A 22,409-nucleotide genomic window follows, 5' to 3' on the forward strand; every position below is an offset into this window, starting at 1 on the left:
CACTGGCTTGGGGATCGCTCTGTTGCATGAAACCTGGCTCTCTGAACGTTCCACTCTGTCGCCTTCGCTGGTCCTTTCCCAGGTGGGTCTCTTCTTACGCGTGAGGACACCCACAGGGTGGGTTTGTCTGCACGTTTCCTTCTGCTCCGTAGGTCCTTGTAGCCTCCAACTGTTGGCTAGATTTGCCTCTGCCTGTCCTGGCACAGACTCTCTCCTTAAGGGCTGGCAACCCTTGGCTCGTATTTTAAAACAAAGCAATTTAAAAAGTGACTGGGACAGATGGGTACACGTGCCTGTAGGGCAGCGATTTCCAACTCATGTCTCACATAGACTAATTACTGAGATCCTGCTGCCCTCGGGCCGTCTGGCTGGGTTTTCCGCTGTTTCTTGTGTCTTTGCTTCTGCTTTTCGCCAGCTCCCCACAGAGCAGGCCTCCGCCACACTCGCCTGGAAGCGAACTTTGGCCGCCTCGCCTCTCCTTACAGGCCGGCAGCTACTGCACCACCCGCCCCTGATGGTTCTAAATATCTCTCCCGATGCCCGTGCTGGTTCTGCTGTGAAGTCGGTTTGGCTGCCAGTCATCCGCCTCCCAGCTCCCAACATTCCGGGGCTGCCACAGCCTCTACTCATGAGTATCCCATTGTTTCCCCTGAAAAACCCCTTTGCTGCCACTTGAATGTAGTTTGGGCGGGAGGCTAACCGGCGTGTTCGCTCTGCCCTATTTAACAGAAGCCTGGCCTCGCCTCTGTGTGTGCTCCCTGTCGCTCAGGAGGCGGCAAGGGGAGGACGGCCCCTGGGGTGACTGTCGGGGCCTCGCACGCTGCCTGGCACACACACGGGGCTAATACGTCAGCGAGGGGTTTCGAACGGATGCTCACACGTAGACGGTCATTTTGTGAAATACTGTCAGTGTTTTGCTTCGTGTTTCCCTCCAGCGTTTCACCCTCCCCTTTGCAGTGAGGCTAACCTGCGACCACTGCTTCAGGGGACGCCTGGGACAACAGAAAGCAAACGACACCAGGATTTTGTTTCAGAATCTTACTTCTTTAGTAACATTGGCAGGGCTTGTGGCATAAGCAGACTATCGGGTGACGCCCACATCTGCTCCCCCCGCACCCGGACGGCTGACCCTAAAGAGTTAGAGCTCAGCTCAGGGAAGCAGCAACGTTTCAGAGAAGAACTAGTGGCTGAGTGCATGAAATTTGTGCACATTAAAAGGGGATTAATTAGGGGGAATATTTTAATATTGCGATTCACCCTCTCTCTATAATAGAAGTGTCAGAGATGAAAGAAAATTAGTAAAATGTATATGAAAATCTTCCTCCTGTCAGAGTCTGGGGCGCACCACAGAACCCAGAGTCAAGTCCCCACCCACCCACGTGCACCTCGAAATAGCGGGCGAGATCCAGACCCGGACAGCCCCACCCCCATTGGGCTAGATCAGTGATGGCGAACCTATGACTCGCGTGTCAGAGGTGACACGCAAACTCATTGTTTTGGTTGATTTTTCTTTGTTAAATGGCATTTAAATATATAAAACAAATATCAAAAATATAAGTCTTTGTTTTACTATGGTTGCAAATATCAAAAAATTTCTATATGTGACACGGCACCAGAGTTAAGTTAGGGTTTTTCAAAATGCTGACACGCCGAGCTCAAAAGGTTCGCCATCACTGGGCTAAATCCAGACCCGGCCAGTCCCACCCTTGTCAAGTCCCACTGGGCGGGGTTGCAGCCTCAGGTCCCCTGGCCTGGCACCGGGTGGGGGGCATGGCCTGAGGCCCCCCGTCAAGCCCTGCCAGGTGGGGGGCAGGCTGAGGTCCACTGTCCAGCCCCACGGAGGAGGGGGGGTTGGGAGGGGCGCAGCCTCAGGTCCCTGCTGATTGCAGTTAAGGCTTTGTTACGGGAACTTGGCCTCTGCTGTGGGTGCAGCCATCTTTGTGGTGAAGTGACAGTCAATTTGCATATTATTGTATAGGATAGAGCATGTGTCCCGGCACCATTTCAACCGCAGGGATGGCTGGGAAGCACCGGAAAGCCTCCTTTGCATTCAAGAATGGGGATGTGGTACACGGATAGAACGGCGGGTCTAACGCGACCTTGAGGGTAAGAATGAAGGTCAGGAGATGCCAGGCTGGGCCCCTGGTGGGAGACAGCATGGAGCCCCGTCGGCGGGGGCATCACAGACAGGGGACATTGAGCGTTCGCTCCCTCCCCACCCTGACGCTTTGCACCACATAAGCCCCTGTTACTTACACACAACTCTCAGGAGACCCCCAGACTGGCTGAGCTTAAGTTTCTGCCACTTAAGTAAAGGGGAGCTGGAGATTGAAGTTGAGGTGAGTTATAAAAAAATTAAATTAGCCGGGCTGGTGTGGCTCAGTGGTTGAGCATCAACCTGTGAACCAGGAGGTCACGGTTCGATTCCCAGTCAGGGCACATGTCCAGGTTGCGGGCTCCATCCCCAGTGTGGGGCGTGCAGGAGGCGGCCGATCCATGATTCTCTCTCATCATTGATGTTTCTATCTCCCTCTCCCTCTCCCTGGCCCTCTCTTTCCTCTCTGAACTCAATAAAATATATTGTAAAAAATAAATAAAATTACATTTCCCCAATGCCTCAGTTGGCTGGTTGAAAATCATATAAAGCAGATTGTATGAGCAGATAGTGATGTTAAATCTTGTAAGAGATTCCTAAGTTTTACCACAGATGACCGTGTGCTCACGGTGCTGATGCATGGAAACAGCCCGGTGGTGGAGAGGCAGCAGGTGGGCGCTTGGCTGAGGGCACCATTTGCTCATCTCAGCAGAACAAACGAGGAAAACACATGTCAGGAGCTCCTGGCAGGACCTGTCTCCGTGGAGGCGAAGGCCAGGCCCTCACTGACGCTGGAGAAGCCGGATGAAGTGCACAAAACAGCATGAGGCTGCTGGGAGGGGATTGAGCAACAGGCCTGGGGGAGCGCTGGGGGGTGGGGCGCTCTGCAGGGACTTCTCCCTGGGGCTCTGGCCATCCACTCCTGGGCCGCAGCCCGGAACCCGGGCCGCAGATCTGGGCAGGAGGTCACTGAGGCAGAGGCAGCAGAATTCTGGGCAGTTTGGGGAGCTGGAGAGGAAAAGTGGAATCTGTGAGGCTGGGACGCCAGGGAGGGGGGTGCAAACCCGCGTCTGGCCCCTCCCTCCCCGCCCCCCTCCTGCCCCCCCAGTTCTCCCCAGTCCCAGGGCTGTGGAGCACGGTGTTAGAGGCTGAGGGGGGAGGGGGTCTGCACGGGGAGCTGGGAGTTTGGGGCTCAGACTCTCCTGGAAGGAGGGGAGCAGGACGTCCTGGGAGGCTGGGAGTCCAAGGTCAGCGTGAGGCCCGGGCCTGGGAGGGCGCTCCCTGGTCGTGGGTGGCTGTGTCCCTGCTGTGTCCCCACCTGATGGGAGGGGAAGGGAGCTCGGGGCCTCTGTTATCAGGGCGCTGATCCACCCACGAGGACTCCTCCTGCTGACCCCGCACCTCCCAGGGGCCCCACCTCTGCATACCTCACGCCAGGGGGCAGGGTTTCAAAGGAAGAATTTGGGGGGAACATAAGCATCTGGTCGGAATGGAAGGCTACCCCCTCGGATCGGGGAGGGTCCCACAGAAACGGCCTCAGGAAGACTGCGTGCACCGCGGACCTGCACCTGCGGACAGGCAGGGCCCTGGGACAGTGAGGTCAGTGTGGCTGGGACTGGGGCGGGGGGGGGGGGGGCGGCGACACGGGGTGCAGCATGTCTGCCAGATGCTCCCACTGGGGGTCATGGCACCACAGCTGAGTGCCCAGCCCAGAGAGAGCCCTGCTGTGCACGTGGACTGGGGCGATGACGTGCCAACGTGCAGTAGCTCTTGGTTGAAAGAAAAGTCCCCTGGGCGGGGGGGTTGTTGAGGAGGAGCGGGGCTGTGGTGGGCTGGTGAGGGCCACACAGGACTCTACTTCCTGCTCACTGTTTCTGTGAACTTCAAGCTGCTCTAAAAAATAAAGGAAAAACAAAAGCCCTGCAATCAGCCTGGCCGGTGTGGCTCAGTGGTTGAGCGTCAACCTATGAACCAGGAGGTCACAGTCGATTCCTGGTCAGAGCACATGCCCGGGTTGTGGGTTTCATCCCCAGTAAGGGGCGTGCAGGAGGCAGCCCATCAATGATCCTCTCTCATCATTGATGTTTCTATTTCTCTCTCTCCCTTATTCTCTGAAATCAATTTTTAAAATAAATAAATAAATAATAAAAACCCTTCAATCCGCCTACAGTGCTCCATCTCTGACAGGATTGGGGTGACCAGCCCCCTGGCGGAGTAGGGGGTACAGCCCCTGGAGGAAGATTTCACCCCAAAGCCTCTATACATTTTGAACCACAATGTCTGGCATTGGATCATCTACCACGCACTCCAGGAGACAGACACAATTACTAAGAACCCTAAAGAAAAAATATAAGCGGATACATTGATACAGATGGTTAAGTTATTAGAAAACATTCACCCGTGGTTAAGATGCTCAGGAAAAATAGATGGAAAGAACGTATCAGCTAAGACTAAATGCAGGCATGAGCCTTGGCGTGCAGCGTATATCAAAAAGGCCCTACTAATCGCATTCCACGCTTACTGAACGCTGATTTGGGGCCAGGCAGGCATCGTTCCAGGTGATCATTTGGTTTCTCACAACAATTCTGTGAAGGAAGTAGGATTATTGCCCTCCTCCCGCTTCACAAATTAGGAAAAACTTGTGCAAGAGGGTTAAGGACTCAAGTACCTACTAAACGACAGAGCGAGAATCTGAGCTCAGGTCCTCAATACAGAGCTCTCGCTTCTAACGCTTCGCTTCTCGCCAGCTGCCACCGCAGAGGCTCCTGATGGTTAACGGGACACGGACCCCAGGCTGTTCAAATTATTTAGGTCACCGGGATGTTTGCTGTTTTCTCACAAGAGAAAGAGTTCCATTCAGCCTAAGCTGTGCTCTTGACTGCACGCTGCCCAGTGTTTGCGGAAGGGGCGGAAGACGGAGAAGAGGGTGTGATTTTCAGCAGGCTGAAATAGAAATAGAAACAAGCATGTGACATTTGACCAAAACCATGCTCAGTACTGGCCGCGTCTAAGCTCTGCCCTGTACACTTCGGCCTGAACGCTGCGAGTATTAAAGCCGCTGCCTCACCTCTGAACTCCTGGCTGCAGCACCACAGCTCATTCATTCACTATCCCGCCCCGGGAGGTGCAGGGGGGCGGGGGGGGTCGCTGGCAGAAAGTTCCACCAGCACTCCCAGCATAGCCCTCTCCACCCGAACACCCACTGTTCTGCGGGCGGCCATGCACGCCTGCTCCGCCATCTAGCCAGGCGCCCTCTGAGGGGGGACTGAAAGGACAGGGGAGCCTGGCCTCCGTGGCTCAGTGGTTGAGTGTGGACCTATGAGCCAGGAGGTCCTGGCTCGATTCCTGGTCAGGGCACATGCCCTGTTGCAGGCTGGATCCCCAGTGTGGGCTGTGCAGGAGGCAGCGGATCCATGAGTCTCTCTCATCACTGATGTCTCTCTTTCGCTCTCCCTCCATCTCTGAAATCAATAAAAATATTTTTTTAAAAGAAAGGACAGTGGTGTCCACAGCAGGAAGCCCCCCCGTGTCTCCCACACCCCCTTTCCCAGCGACGCCTGCTCACCGTCAGAAAAACCTACCCTCGGTTTCCCTTCTCCAAGCCCCTCTATAGGGAGAAAGCAAACACGGGCCATCACCCTTACCTCGGTGTGAGCTGATGCAAGACCACGTCTCTCGGGCAGCTCCCTGTGATCAGGGACATTGGTGGGGATGGAAAAAAAAGGCCACATGCTAACCCGACAAGCTCAGGGAAGGCCTGCATGGCGGTCTTGCACACTAAAGACCTAAGGTAATCACCAAGGATGCTCTGAAATTAAACTTTCACTGAAAGCAACTATGGTGGGTAGTCAGTCCTAGGCCCGTAGTTTCCCTGAGGGCAATTGTTTGCCTTAACTGAGCCTATTGTCTGTTTGCATCTAAGATAACATACCTTTGAAATGTAACATCTCTTTTCCCCCCACCCCTGGGGCACAGCCACATGCCCTGGGCGCCAGGACAGAGACCATAAATTCCTCCATTGTTATTCTTATCATGCGAATTGTTGACTGTTGACTATCCTGCACCCGCTTAAGTATGTGCCCATCATTTTACTTTTTATCCAATCCCAGGGGTCCCCCGCTTTGCTTTCTCCCACCTCCCTAATCTATCACCAGTGGATTTCCTGTGGCCCGCCTCCATCCCCTCCTTCGACTGCAATGTGTAAACATAGATGAGAAAGGCCACCCTCCGGAGCTGTATCCCAATCCACTGAGATGCTGCTCCCCGGCAATTGTCGGCAGTTTGGCTCAAATAAACCCAAACGTTCTTTACAGGTTTGGACGTTTTCCGTTAGCGCTGGGAGCTTGGCGTTTTGACCGAGGTGCGGGAAGCACAAGTCATGACAATTTTTGAACATAAGCCACGGGGTTGTTGCTTTCTTAATCGCTACAAAGTGAAAACGATTATGTAGCCTACCTCGGAGGATTGCTGTGGAGATGGCATGAGGATTAGGAGCATAAAAATGCGAAGGCTAATATCAGGCACGCCGCAGGTGCTAATAAATGAGCTGACTTCGTAATGCACTGCAGTGGCTTTGGCAGTAATGGCGAAATTAAAGGGAATCAAATGTATTTGAAAAGAACCGGCAGGATGGTGATGGCGCTAGGTCCGAATAAAGTTGGTAAAAGAATAAAATTAGCCGAAACCGGTTTGGCTCAGTGGATAGAGCATCAGCCTGTGGACTGAGAGGTCCCAGGTTCGATTCCGGCCAAAGGGCATGTACCTGGGTTGCGGTCATATCCCCAGTGGGAGATGTGCAGGAGGCAGCTGATTGATGTTTCTCTCTCATCGATGTTTCTGACTCTCTATCTCTCTCCCTTCCTCTCTGTAAAAAAATCAATGAAATATATTTTTTTTAAAAAAAAGAATAAAATTAGCCCCTCAGCTCACAGAGCTAGATTTCATCAGCATCATCCTGTGAGCTAACTGTCTTGCCCACAGGCCTAAATATTCACAATCTTACAAATCTACTTAGTGCACTAAGGAATCTGGTGGAATCGGAATGTCAAGTGTGTGGTTAAAATCTCTCTCCATTTCCTGAGCGATCCACAGTCTCTGTCTATTTACTTGAGAACAAAGCAACCACCTGGCACCATGCCCAGCACCGGGTTGGTCTTTCTCAGATGAAACCCATCCTCCCGGCTCAGTATCAGTAGGAGGTGCCCACGGAGCGACTTTGTACAATAACCACAGTGGGCTGTACATACAACCCAGCACTTCCTCACCGAGTTTCTTTTGTGACCAGAGTAAACCTTTCCAAGCTGGTGAAGAGGTTTTACAGGAACAGTCTGGCTATCTTTCAGAACTAAGGGCATTGGCTCCTGGGACGTGAGAACTCGGGAGTTGGCCTAATGAGTGCCCTGCTCTCGGCAAGGCAACCGGCTTCTCTGATTCCCCTGGGGCTGGTTTTCTGCTCAGCCCTGTGGATGACACCGCACTGAGTCACCCCAGAAGGCTGGCAGCTCCAAGCTAGTGTGGCTGAGAGATCTAAAAGGGCGGGAGCTCTGTTTAAACTAGAGGCCACGTGGAGTGACACACCCGGCTGGATTCCTCGGTGAGCACTGGGCACTGAGCAGTGTGCCTGTCACTTACCTGGTGTGTGGCCTTGAGCAAGTCCCTCGCGTGCCCTGCCTTTTCTCTCAGGATGAGCAGTATGGACAGACACCATCCTCACCCTGGTGTCTATTACTCTTGCCTTTGGTAGAAGAAAGTGAAGACTTTGTTTCTTACATAGAGGTGCCACTTCCGACGGCTAAGGTGACAGCTACGTATGGAGATAGAAAACATTAATGAAATTAACTACACAAACTAGTGCAAGCAAAATCAAAGTCAACTAATTCTCTCAGGAACCACTCTCAGATGTACCCTCAATGTCAAATGAACTGCCCAAACAAACATAGTGGACTGATTTTTACAAAGGCACAAAGGCAAGTCGATGGAGAAAGGGCAGTCTTTAAACGGAGCTGCAGCAACTGCACATCCGAATGCAAAAATAAATAAAATCAGACACAGACTTCACACATTTCACAAAAGGAACTCAAAGTGGATCATGGGATCACCATAGGATCACCTGACGTGTGGGCTACAGGTAGCGGCTTTCTCCTAAAGAATGCAGTATGGAAAGGAGGAAAGAGTAGCTTTATGGAGCCAATTTGACAAACACAACCTCAGCTAGGTGCTCAAGGTCAACGTCAACAGTTGTAGTGAAGCACAGGAACCTCCATCTTGTATAAAAACTGCTGTCTGGAATTCTCTGCTATTGTTAGATTGTCCCTTGTTCTGTAAACTCTGTCATTTTTAGACAGTCTCTTATTCTATAAAATGACTGTTTTAGTTTGAATAATAGAAAAAGATAAAAACTTCACTGTCTGACCTTGCAAGCTAGCCATCTAACCTAATGGACTAAAACCGATAATAATTCCCATATTCTAATGCCAAGTGTTTGTTCTTTATGTATCCAAGATTGCAAACTGTCTGTAACAATAACTCACACAGAGCTCTTTGTAAAACCTGCAGACAAAGAAGCTCAAAAGGTACAAATACGGGAAACTTCCTCTGTGTCTTCCCCAGAGATTTGGAAGAAACACCTCCCTCTAGGCCGCGCACAATAAACAACTCCTAATTAATGGGCTCATTAAGGTGTCTTGTATCTCACTCCCTGATTTATGACACAACAGTAGGTCATGGAGATAGCATCGCTTTGAAAGGAGTTTTTAGGGCTAAGATAGGCAGGTTTAGGAAATTTTAGGAATGAAGGGGTCCATGGGAAAACCACAGGGCTGCAAAGCAGGGAGCTGCCAGAAGGGGCACGTTTACAGAATAAAGGGAAGGAAGCCACTCATCCTGAGAGGAAAGCGGAAGGCCACAGGGAATAGGAACACAATAAGGGACAGGAGGGGAACCTCAGGTGAGGCTTGAGCTCTGACACTGCTATGGGGACCAATCAGCGGGGAGATCAAGACACAATGCTTTACCTCTGTGGTCTTCCTCCAAGAACCCACAAACCCAGTCTATCCACAAGGGTAAAATCAGGCAGGTCGCTCTGAGAGACAAAACCCGTGACCAGTAATTCTCAAAGTGGTCACGGTCATAAAAAACGAGAAAAGGCTTTGAGACAGCGTGGAGGGACCTGGAGAGCATCACGCTAAGTGAAACAAATCAGTCAGAGAAAGACAAGTACCACACGATCGCACTCAGATGTGGAATCTAAGTAATAAAATAAACGGATGAACAGAGTGGATCCAGAGACACGGAAGCATGGAACAGAGTGCGGAATCTCAGAGGGAAGGTGGGGGAAGGGTGGGTGGGTGGGAGGTCGTCAACCAAAGACTTTGTATGCATAACCCATGGACACAGACAGTGGGGTGGTGAGGGCCTGGGGCAGGGGCGGGGTGGGCTGGAGGAGGTCGATGGGGGAAAAAGGGGGACATATGTAATACTTTCAACAATAAAGATTTAAAAAACAAAACAAGGAAAGGCTAAGAAACTGTTGCTCCAAGAGAAACCTAAGGAGACATGATGACTCCATGTCACGTGGTGTCCTAGATGGAATCCCAGAGCAGAACAAGGACATGAGATTAACACAAAGGAAATCTGAATAGAGAAAGGACTTCGGTGACTAACAATGTGTCAGTATTAGTTCCTCAATTGTGCCGTGGGCACCATACTCATGGAAGATGTTAATGAAAGGGGAAACTGGGTGAAGGGATATAGAACTCTGTGCCATCTTTGCAAACTTTTCTGTAGATTTAGACTATTCTAAAATTAAAAATTTATTTTTTAAAAAGCACATGACCTTTTTGTGCATTTCCAGGCAAAATGTTCACACCGGTAATACAGCTTTGAATTTGTTCCTGTCTCCTTCCTGCAGAGTAGATGATACAGCTGCCATGCCATAGGGTCCCACCTTTCGTAGTATTTGGTCCTTTAAGGACGCTTCAATTTTGGAAATAAGTTGTGTCCAGAGTTACATCTTTGAAGGTAAAAATACCACCAACCAAAACAAGAGGAAAGCAGCTCACTTCTGTGGGTGAGCACTTCAGCACCAAAACAACAAGCCATGGCCTTAGTGGTGAGAAACAGACATCGTCCAGGCCCGGGTTCGGGGAAGGTCCAAGTCCGAGCGATGGGGGGATGGGGTGATGGGGGGATGGGGCGATGGAGTGATGAGGGGATGGGGCAATGGAGTGATGGGGCGATGGAGTGATGGGGTGATGATGGGGTGATGGGGCGATGGGGTGATGGGGTGATGATGTGGTGATGGGGCGATGGGGTGATGATAGGGCAATGGGGGGATGGAGTGATGGGGCCATGGGGTGATGATGGGGCGATGGGGTGATGATGAGGCAATGGGGGGATGGGGTGATGGGGCGATGGGGCGATGGGAGAATGGGGCTATAGGGTGATGGGGGGATGGGGCAGTGGGGCAATGGCGTAATGGGGTGATTGGGGGATGGGGTTATGGGGCGTGCTCGGAGATGGGCCCTGGGGCCGCAAGCCCCTTCTCTGCTGGTTGGCCCCGTTACCCTTGGTGCTGCCTGGTGCATGTTGCCCGGGGCTGTGGTCTGGCACAAGCCTGGCCTTTCTGAGAGCTCACAAACGTACCTTGGGTCACCACAGCTTGTGTGACTCTGAACCTGCACTTTTTCCAGGTTTGAATGTGGAGCTGGCTTGAGCTCACCGGAGATCTCTTCGGGTTTCTGACGCAGACGCAAGAGTAGCGGACAGGGTGCCACGGGTTTGTTCTGCAGGTTGCCTGGCACAAAGTGGGGTCCTGAGGGAGGGGAGTGCCGGATGGGTAAACCAAGGCAGCTGAAGCTTAATCTGAAAAGAGAAGTCTTAGGGTGTTCATGTAAGAAACAGTCAAACCTGTAAGGAATTTTTGTGAGTTTATTTGAGTCAAACTGTCGACAATTGCCGGGAAGCAGAACCTCAAGGCATTGAGCTAATGCTCAGGGAATGGTGGTTTTTCACCTGCTTCATCCATGACAGTCACAGGAGGAGACATAAGTGGTTACATGGAATCCACTGGTAATAGATTAGGGAGAGGGAGAAAGCAAAGCAGGGAAACCTCTGGGCTTGGATAGAGAGTAAAATGATAGACACCTGCTTCTTTTACTTAGGTGGATGCAGGGTAGTTATCAGTCAACAATTAACACGACAACAATAACAATGAAGGCATCTGTGGTCTCCGCCCTGGCGCCTGGCACATTGGTTGTGCCCTAAGGGGGCCAGAAAAAGGGAAGTTACAAGTTACCCTGACATTCCAACAATATGTTTTCAGGTGCAAAAGAGGACAGACAGGCTCAGTTAAGGTAAAGATTGCATTTTGTCAGGGAAGATCCTGGCCTAGGACAGGACTAGCCACCATTGCAGAGACTGCAAACTCACCACACATAATACACGGGCTAACACCTGTCACATAAAGACCATACACATCATTCCAATTACTAAATTTCGTAGAGAAAAATGTAAGAAGTTTTTTAAATAAACTTAAAACTTGCACAAATTTGTATAAACTTTCCCAACAGTTTACAAACCTTCCTACAATCTTTCACACACCTTCTTACCCATTCAGAAATCATTGTCCTTAAAACAAGGTGTTCTCTTCCTACTCCCTCAAAAAATGAATCTCCATTCCTCATGCCTTCTATGGACCTAAACTCTTCCTGTTTCTATGCGTTCTTTTTCTGTTCCTCTCCTGAACTTTCCCTGTCTCTAGGTGTTCTTTCTCCAGTCCTATCCTGAACTTTCCTGCCGGAAGCTTGACACAGTCGCTGCAGGGAAGAAACATCCGCACAGCATATGTTTCAAGGGACCTGGTGTATATGGCATACTGTTCTTAATATGTTTGCTCCCCTTCTTAGCGCTATGTGTTCTAACCAGGGCCACCTCCCGGAGAAAGGTTGTTTCCCCAGGTGGGGATGTTTCCCTGGAGTTAGGCATTAATGGAATAAATTAGTAAAACCCCCTAGTGTTACAGAAATACCGTGTACTACTTATGAAGAACTTAGACTAAGACTGTTGGCAATAAATTTGGGACTTGCTAGGCCCACATCCCCAGGGGTCTACCCACCAGAGAAAGTACCAAAGCCTATGAAAACCTGCCGACGCAGGGCAGTCCCAAAGGAGACCACCAGCAAGGCTAAAAGGACATAACCTTTATTGGGCCACAGAATAGGAAAATCTCCTGCAGTTACTTCCGTGTAGCTTAACAGTAGAGCAGTAGAGTAGTGGCCTTGGAATGGAGATAACAAACTAGCCCTAACCTTTGGAATAGAATGGATAGGATTAAAATCAACAGAGCTAGATAGAGATAAGATTTTTAGCAATGGTCAGATAAGAAACTATAAACATAAAACAAGGAACTGTAGAAGGTCAAGGGAGGACCCAAAACATACCATGATATAGAGGCATGCTTATAGAATCGAGTTGTATAAAATACAGCTGTAACAGGACAATAAAGAGAACCAGGCTATGCTGATCATCTGAACGCTGTCTCTGTGTCCTTCATTCTTCGCCAACTCCGTCCACACCTTTGGGAACCCCTGGACCGCTGGGGCTGGACCCCGGCACTTTCCCTGTCTCTGTGTGTTCTTTCTCCGTTCCTCTCCTGAACTTTCCCTGTCTGTGTTCTTTCTCCATTCCTCTCCTGAACTTTCCCTGTCTCTCTGTGTTCTTTCTCTGTTCCTCTCCTGAACTTTCCCTGTCTCTCTGTGTTCTTTCTCCATTCCTCTCCTGAACTTTCTCTGTCTGTGTTCTTTCTCCGTTCCTCTCCTGAACGTTCCCTGTCTGTGTTCTTTCTCCATTCCTCTCCTGAACTTTCCCTGTCTCTCTGTGTTCTTTCTCTGTTCCTCTCCTGAACTTTCCCTGTCTCTCTGTGTTCTTTCTCCATTCCTCTCCTGAACGTTCCCTGTCTGTGTTCTTTCTCTGTTCCTCTCCTGAACTTTCCCTGTCTGTGTTCTTTCTCCGTTCCTCTCCTGAACTTTCCCTGTCCCTGTGTGTTCGTACATCTTGTTCACCGCAGGCCCTCCCGGGGTTCCCATGCCTCCCGCCTTGAGTCCAGGAAGTTTATTATTCCTGCTTGGTTGGTTCCTGTGGTCGGGCTCCTCCAACTGCCCGCTCTGCCCGGCCTCTGCCTCACCTGCCTTTGTTCCCACGGGACCCTGCCCTGTCTGCCTGTGTTTCATGCTAACCCTCTCGCTATCATTATGGAAAGACTTACAACCTGGTGTCTGACACAATCTAGTCCCGGAGGCAACAGCCTTTGCAGCTCACAGCGCCTCTTCTCCATTCTCTCCCCTGGGACTGGGAAAACCGGTCTGGCTGCAGGGTAGCATTAAACTTAATGGTGCTTTAACCAGTCAAACCTCCCCATTGTCCATTTTACAGTGGGGCCAGGTTATATTGCAAAAGATTAGCCTTTTTCTTGAGGGACCTCGAGTCAAAGTTCTCCCAGCTGGAGAGTATGTACCCCCAGAAAGGGGACTCTCAAGGCACCACGGCTTGGTTCCCCATCTGCAGAGACAGGGGCAGCGAGCCGAGAGTGAGAGGTGCCTCTGCCAGCCTCTGGCTCTTGGGCCATTCTGACGGGGCGGCCCCCACTGAGCAGTCTCTCAGGCTCTCCTGGAAGTTAATTGTGCAGAAACGGTGGTTAGCAAACCTTCAGTCAGCCTCAAGGTTAGTTTCCTCATGGGAGGTTCCCTTTTTAAAACCATCATTTTCCCTTTTGGTTCAGTATCTGGTTCATTTAGTTCTAATTACATATTATCCTTCTGGAAAAAAATGTGTGTGTGTGTGTGTGTGTGCATCAGTGATTAAAAAAACCAAAACCCTCTTCCTATCAAGTGAATTGGGGCCGATTTGACCAGTAAAATATCTGTTGCCCGTAACATGCCCCAGCTGAAAGGCGACAGGTTCTGATTTTAAAACAGCCGGTTGCTTAGATACCTCACCATTTGTACAGAAGTTTCACTCCGTGGACAAACGGGGCCGCAGGCTGACCTGACAAGCTCAGGGGAGGCCTGCACGGCAGTCTTGCAAACTCAGAGACCTAAAGTAACCACAAAGGATGGTCTGAAATTAAACTTTAACTAAAAGCAGTGATGGGGGGCAGTTACGTCCTAAGCCGGTATCTTCCCTGACAAGGTCAACCTTTACCGTAACTGAGCCTGTCTGTCTTTTTGCATCTATGATAACATACCCCTGAAATGTCTGGGTCACTTGTAACTTCCCTTTTTCTGAAGCCCCTAGGGCACAACCAAATGTTCTGGGCGCCAGGACAGAGACCACAAATTCCGTCATCATCATGTTAACTGATCCTGCACCCACCTAAGTATGTGTCCATCATTTTGCTTTTTATCCAATCCCAGGGGTTTCCTGCTTTGCTTTATCCCACCTCCTTAATCTATGACCAATGGGTTTCATGTAACCCACCTACGTCCCTCCTTTGATTGCAAATGTATAAATACAGATGTAACCCGCCATTCTCCGGAGCATTAGCTCAATTCGTTGAGGTTCTGCTTCCCCGCAGACATCGACAGTTTGGCTCAAATAAACTCACAAAAATTCTTTACGGGTTTCAGTGGTTTTTTTACGTTAACAACTCTGAGGGAGAGGGACACTTAGGTGGGTAGGGTTATAAGTCATCCCATTCGATTGAATGCCTTATTGATTGTAACGTGACTATCCCATTGATTGTGATCTTACTGGTTGTCGAAGCACATTCTTCTGTACCTGGGAAACAGGACAGCACAATTATCCTAAATTGTTTTAGTGGCCACAGATAATGCGTTCCAGTTGACTCAGTGGTCCCAAGGCCAGGACAGCGCAATTACTCTAAATTACCTCGATGGCTCTATAATGAGTTCCTGGCAACCCAGTGGTCTCAAGGCCCGAGGGCTCTAGATAAGGTGTTTCTGTCAATTCAGTGACCCCCGAGACCCAAAACTGTAATTAACATGCTTAATTCTGCTTCTGTAAATGCTTTTTTGCAAACCAGGTTCCTCATTCCAAACCTTGAGATGTAATCAATACCTTTGTGATCTTTGCCTATATAAGTCTGGTTTTGCCACCATCTTATCTCTATGAGATTTGGGAATGACCCTTCATAGTCCTGGATTGCAATAAATGTGACTCTTTAATTCAAAAAAAAAAAAAAAAAACACACAAAAAAAAACAGATAAAATATCTACAAGGGCCTTACCTTAGTAACTTACCTTTTTATGATAAATTTCAATAAGCAAGGAGAAGGGAAAATACCTTCTCATAGTCCTGGAGCAGCCCTATGTTTGCTTCTGTTTTCTCCTTGTAAGTCACATTTCAGTTTTTCTACAATCCTTCTTATGGTGACCTGGCTTTTTACAGCAAAAGGCTCCGCTACAGGTGCACACAGACCTTCCTGAGTATCTGCGGCCTTGCTCTCAGAAACCTGGAGGTGTATTCATTGGAACAGGTCAGAATAGCCAGGATCACATGTCCTAACAGTTACATTGTGTGAATCCATCAGGGATCGGGATAAAGTCGGGAGCAATTGCTGGTTCCCCTCTAGCTGAGACCAGCTTTTCCCAAAGGGAGCTGTTGGAATCCCTTGTCTCATTTTCCCTCAAGTCGGTGGTGGTAGAGGAGGCGGAAGGGGAGGGAAGAAGGGAGGGGAAAGGGCCAGTGTGGACAAGGAGCTCAGAGAGCAAAGGACATAGTGGAGGAGCCATAGAAGGGGAGGATGGGGTGTAGGCATTCATTAGCTTTAGAATAGTTCCGAGACAGTCTCTAAAACCTCTTATTAATTTCCTTTTTTTAAAAATAATTTTTTCCTACGCTTCTCCTTGGAAGCTGTAATTTCCTACTTATTCACTCGGTTTCATTTTAGAGCAGGCATTTCTCTGGTTTCTGCAGGCACAACATTAACGCAGGTGCCCAAAGACAGCTGCATTTGGGCCATTTTTTAAAGTTGATATTTCCTAGTTAAATCTTCCCATTTCTGTACAGCACTTGCAAGTCAAGGCTTCCTATCAGGAGTATCGAATGAGGGCTGGGTTTGGGAGTTTCCAGCCTCACAGGCACAATGTCCCATGCTAAATTTTTTTTTTTTGGGGGGGTAGCTGCAGTCTGAGAATGTTTCCTAGGGATGTTACGTGGTGGGTTGAAGTGTGCTGCGTATGTGTTGAGCTCCACCAGGCTCTCACCCCACAGTTCACATTCAACTCTTTCACGTGCCTCAGTTTCTCTCCCTGCTGTCTAAAACCCCTGGAAGGGCTCGGGGCCCCAGCAGACCAAGCCATACGGGCCCCCGGAGCCAGCCAGATAATTACAGTGGAGTTGGGATTTCCCTATGGGGCTCCTGCACGTCGTTAGGAATGACCTATGACACTTCCGCAGAGACTCTGAGTTGCCTAAAAACACCCGAGAATGGGCTGGAGGGAGGATGTGCCCCTTTATCTCTGGAGCTAAACGAGTGCAGCTCTCATTTATTCAGCAAAGGTGTTGTTATGGGGGTTTTTTGTTTGTTTTTATATTTGTTTTGCTCAGACTCTCAGAAAGCAATTCTAATTGAAAAGCCAAAATCAAATCCAGCCACCCATTTTTTTTCCTCCACTCTCTTCTTAGCCTGGGTTCTGTCAGCCCTTAACCTTAGTTCCATCTCAAGGATTTTAAAATACAGCTCAGCCCAGCTTTTGTGACTCAGTGGTTGAGCTTCGGCCTATGAACCAGGAGGGCATGATTCAATTCCCAGTCAGGGCACAAGCCTGGGTTGTGGGTTTGACCCCCAGTGTGGGGCATGCAGGGGGCGGGCAATCAATGGTTCTCGCTCATCATTGATATTTCTGTCTCTCTCTCTCTCCTTCCCTCTCTGAAATCAATTTAAAAAATACAGCTCAGATAGTCAGACCCTCTACCAAAAAGCAAGGGAAGGTCCTGGATCCAAGAAACAACTCAACGAAGTTCACCCAATGGGTGGAGAACCAGCGGGCTCAATGGACCCCTTGCTGGATCCTAGCACCGGGTTTGGGTCTGTGGGATGGTCCTGGGTGAGCTTCTTTGGAATCCTGCTGACTATGCCAAGTAATCTATATATAAAAAACCCTAAAATGCAAATAGACCAAACGGCGGAATAACCAAACTGAACAACTGGTCGCTATGATGTGCGTTGTCCACCAGGAGGCACCCGCAGAACATGGTGGACGTTGGCCACAGCAGGATGGTGGAGCAAGTGAGAGGGGGCGCCAGACCAAGGCGGGGCACTGGTCGCTGTCATTGGGGTGAGCCTCTAGTGGTTGCTGAAAATTCTTTCCTCCTGTGTGCTGTGGTCCTGCCCAGCACCAGCCCTGCTCACACCCACTGCCGGCACCTGTGCCGGCCCCGATCGCTTGGCACCGTCAGCTGGTGTAAGCTGCAGCTGCCGCCCCGATCGCCCCTGAGGGCTTCTCCACCTCCCCCTGCTACTGAGGGGAAATCGGGGCCGGCAGCCACCTCTTGCAACCCCTGCTGGCGCTGGCCCTGATTGCACCCGCCAGCGCGGGAGCCATTGCTAACACCCGCTGCCGGCACCCGGCGCCAGTCCCAATCACTTAGCGCCATCAGTGGGTGTGAGTGGTGGCTGTGGGCCTGATAGCCCCTGAGGGCGTCTCCACCTCCCTGTGCTCCTGAGGGGCGATCAGGGTAGCAGCCCCACTCATGCCCACTGACAGCACCGGCCCCACTCGCACCTGCTGCTGGTGCCAGCCCCAATCACTCCCCGCCTTCAGCGGGTGTGAATGGGGCCAGTGCCATCAGCACCTGGGAGTGGCGGTGGGAGCTGGGCTGCTAGCAGACAGGAAACCGGGCCGAGGAGGAAGGGGCCAGGCAGGGGCTCAGAGGATGGGCCAAGACCCGCCCCTGTGCCCACTGCAGCCTCGAGGCCCATAGTTCCTTTCAAGGTGCATGAATTCATGTACTGGGCCCCTCGTGTTAACATAAAAACATTCAAACCTGTAAAGAATTTTTGTGAGTTTATTTGAGCCAAACTGTCAATAATTGCCAGGAAGCAGAATCTCAAGGTACTGAGATAATGCTCCGGAGAATGGCAGTTTTTTACCTTGTTTTATAGATTACAATCAAAGGAGGAGCCGTAAGTGGGTTCCATGAAATCCATTGGTGATAGATTAGGGAGGTGGGAGAAAGCAAAGCAGGGAAACCTCTGGGATTGGATAGGGAGTAAAATGATAGACACCTGCTTCTTTTACACAGGTGGGTGCAGGGTAGTTAAGTCAACAATTAAGACGACAACAATAACAATGAGGGAATTTGTGGTCCCCACCCTGGCGCCTCCGCCCTGGCACCCAGGCACATTGGTTGTGCCCTGAGGGGTCCAGAAAAAGGGAAGTTACAAGTGACCCTGACATTCCAACAGTATGTTATCATAGATGCAAAAGAGGACAGACAGGCTCAGTTAAGGTAAAGGTTGACTTTCCTCAGGGAAGACGCTGGCCTAGGACATGACTAGCCACCATAGGCTGCTTTTCAATTAAAAAGCTTTCATTTCAGCCCATCCTTGTGGTCACTGTGGGTCTCTGAGTTTGCAAAGCTGCCATGCAGATCTCCTCTGAGCTAGTCAGGTCAGCATGCGGCCCCTTTTCACCCACAAGGGGGACCTCCTGCTCCAAATTGTTAACGTAAAAACCATTGAAACCTGTAAAGAATTTTTGTGAGTTTATTTGAGCCAAACTGTTGAGATAGGCCGGGAAGCAGAATCTCAACGAATTGAGATAGTGCTCCGGAGAATGGCGGGTTACATCTGTATTTATACATTTGCAATCAAAGGAGGGACGTAGGTGGGTTACATGAAATCCATTGGTGATAGAGAGGCAGGAGAAAGCAAAGGGGGGTGGGGCGGGAAACCCCTGGGATTGGATAAAAAGTAAAGTGATAGACACATACTTAGGTGGGTGCAGGATCAATTAACATGGTAATGAAGGAATCTGTGGCATCTGTCCTGGTGCCCAGCACATTTGGCTGTGCCCCCCCCCAGGGGTCCAGAAAAAGGGAAGTTACAAGTGACCCAGACACTTCAAGGGTATGTTATCACAGATGCAAAAAGACAGATAGGCTCAGTTAAGGTAAAGGTTGACCTTGTTAGTGAAGATACCGGCCTAGGAGGTGACTACCCACCATCACTGCTCTTAGTTAAAGTTTGATTTCAGACCATCCACTTTAGGTCTCTGAGTTTGCAACACTGCCATGCAGGCCTCCCCTGAGCTTGTCAGGTCAGCGTGTGGCCCCTTCTGTCCACAGAATATTTGAAGAACCACCGTATGGGAAGGAGAGCAGACAGGCCCTGGGAAATCCCAGAGGACAGGCCACCAGATGTGCGGGAAGGTCCGCCTGTGAGCCAGCGTCCCCTGAGGGGTGGCCTTGGTCACAGGCGTCCCAAGGGGAGTGGCCCTGGGCAGTGGTGACTCCTGCTGGCTGAGGAGGTGAGTCCTGCTCACCTGGCAGGGCTGCTTCTGAGGGATGCTGCCCTGCCTCCCTTCCTCACCCCTTCCTTCCCTGCTCCCTCCTCTCCCCCGCCCCCCCACCCCCGCCCCCCAGGTTCCTGAAAGCTGGCCCTGCAACAGCTTCCACAACAAACATCCTATGTCTGTCTGGGGCAGAGGGAAGAACAGGTGGCGCTGATCTAAACACCTTCAAAGTCCTCGCAGTGCCAGGGTCTGTGAGGACGACAGGAAGTCCCGGCTCAGGCTCCCAGGACTCCCAGGGTCCTGCCTCCGAAGTCCTCCTGTGCCCACAGCCCCGCTTCCAGTCTCACATCCCACCCGTGCACCGCCTCCTCTCACAACACTCCATACGGAGGCGATTGCAGCTTGCTGGGGGTGGCTTTTCTAAATGCTTCAAACTCGCCTGGCCAGGGTGGCTCAGTGGTTGAGCATCAACCTATGAACCAGGAGGTCACAGCTCAGTTCCCGATCAGGGCACATGCCGGGGTTGTGGGCTCAATTCCCCGGTGTGGGCCCCGCACGCAGGAGGCAGCCGATCCATAATTCTCTTATCATTGATGCTTCTCTCTCACTCTCCCTTCCTCTCTGGAATCAATAAAAATATATATATTTTAAAAAAAATAATAACATAAAATGCTTCAAATCCTCCAACACATTTTTTTTCAATTTTAAAGGACTCAGTTTATTAACTGACCAGATTATAAAAATAACCATGGTAGATACCTTAGCTCAGTGGTTCTCAACCTTCTGGCCCTTTAAATATAGTTTCTCATGTTGTGACCCAACCATAAAATTATTTTCGTTGCTACTTCATAACTGTCATGTTGCTACTGTGATGAATCGTCATGTAAATTATCTGATATGCAGGATGGTCTTAGGCGACCCCTGTGAAAGGGTCGTTCGACCGCCAAAGGGGTCGCGACCCACAGGTTGAGAAGCGCTGCTCGGCTCATCCTTCCAATCAGCCTATTGATCTGGTCCCCCTGTTCCCAGCATCTCCCCCTTCTACACAGCGGGTGGTCTCCTTCCTCCCCTCGTGGGGGAGAGAACTGGGAGGGCCACAGGAAGTTGTTCCCTCCTTTGAAGCGCTTTCCCACAGCGTCAGTCTCATGGAGCAGAGCTTCCGTGCAGATGACGCCATATTTACCAAGAGATCGAGCAATCAGCTATCTGGCAGGGCAATTCGTTTGTTGTTGATTTTGCCATAACCACACTTGCAGATCAATTCATTGACTGACTCCAGGTTTGGGTACCCCCATGCCATGCATGGCTCCATAGCCCGCAGCCTGCTCATAGGAGCCTTGTTGAGACTAACCAAGGTGCCGCTGAAGATCTGGGGGAGGCGCAGAAACGGCAGCACCTTTCGGACCCTTGGACTCACACCATCAATACCTCTGGTCCTGGACAAATGCCAGTTGGGTTCGGCGGGTAGGTAGACGTGGCCAGCTTTTCTTGCCATCCTGGCCATTCGAATCCCCGTTCTGTTCGTCTGCCTGTGTTCCTTGGGCTGGTGCTTAGCTTCCTCAGAAATGAGCTTCCTTCTTGCCTTTCGAAGCATCTTTTGGGCAAACTTCTCTCTCAGGCACTTGATCATCAGCTCCGCGCTGGCCATTCCTTCACTTTTCCTTGAGGGTTTCTGGCACCGTAGGAACCTCCTTCTCTCCTGCACCCCCCATGGTTCCAGCTCCCAGGCAAGGTACATAGAAGTTCCTTCCACTCCCAGCCCTGGCTGCGGCTGCCCAGCTGCCACACTAACCCAGGGAGCGCCTTTCCTCCTGCAGCTGCGAAGGAGAAGGACCGAGTGCTCCATGCAGGTCCCCTAAGTGGCCTGCTGGTTGGAAGCCAGGGCACTGCAGACGGGCGTCCGGGAACAAGGCTTTTTCTGGAGACCGCACTCCCCTCTGGGTGCCAGTGGGGAGGAGAGCACACAAGCGCTCAGTGGGGCCTTCCCAGAGGCCCTGCCTTTCACATTTCCCCCAAACTCAGGACCCAGCACTCAGCATGGGAGGGGGCTGTGCACTCAGGACCCAGCACTCAGCATGGGAGGGGGCTGTGCACTCAGGACCCAGCACTCAGCATGGGAGGGGGCTGTGCACTCAGGACACAGCACTCAGCATGGGAGGGGGCTGTGCACCCAGGACACAGCACTCAGCATGGGAGGGGGCTGTGTACCCAGGACACAGCACTCAGCATGGGAGGGGGCTGTGTACCCAGGACACAGCACTCAGCATGGGAGGGGGCTGTGCACCCAGGACACAGCACTCAGCATGGGAGGGGGCTGTGCACCCAGGACACAGCACTCAGCATGGGAGGGGGCTGTGCACTCAGGACACAGCACTCAGCATGGGAGGCAGCCGCACTCAGGACCCAGCACTCAGCATGGGAGGGGGCTGTGCACCCAGGACCCAGCACTCAGCATGGGAGGGGCTGTGCACTCAGGACCCAGCACTCAGCATGGGAGGGGCTGTGCACTCAGGACACAGCACTCAGCATGGGAGGCAGCCGCACTCAGGACCCAGCACTCAGCATGGGAGGCGGCCACTGGAGTGGCTGGCTCGGAGATGGTTCTTTCTAACTTCCTCCTGCTGCAGCTGGCCCAGGTCACGGCTGGCGGCCTGAGCCTGGGACACAGGCTCCTCAGAGAGCATGCACACATCAGGGCAGGAGGCGTTCTACCCTTTAGAACAAGCTGATTGCCTGCTTCACAGTTCATCCGTTTTGTGTGGGTTTTTAAATCTTTGTATTGACTTTTAGAGAGAGAAGGAGTGAGAGGGAGAGGGAGAGAGCAAACGCCGATCAGCTGC

At 51.0% G+C, this 22,409-nt stretch overlaps 1 pseudogene; it reads right to left on the reverse strand.

The window, feature by feature from the left end:
- Window positions 1-19,784: 19,784 nt before the first annotated feature.
- LOC132234383 (60S ribosomal protein L7-like) lies at window positions 19,785-21,238 on the reverse strand (annotated as a pseudogene).
- Between the last annotated feature and the right edge of the window lie 1,171 nt (window positions 21,239-22,409).

The sequence above is a fragment of the Myotis daubentonii genome, chromosome 5 (assembly GCF_963259705.1).
Source record: "Myotis daubentonii chromosome 5, mMyoDau2.1, whole genome shotgun sequence".
Classification (NCBI taxonomy): domain Eukaryota; kingdom Metazoa; phylum Chordata; class Mammalia; order Chiroptera; family Vespertilionidae; genus Myotis; species Myotis daubentonii.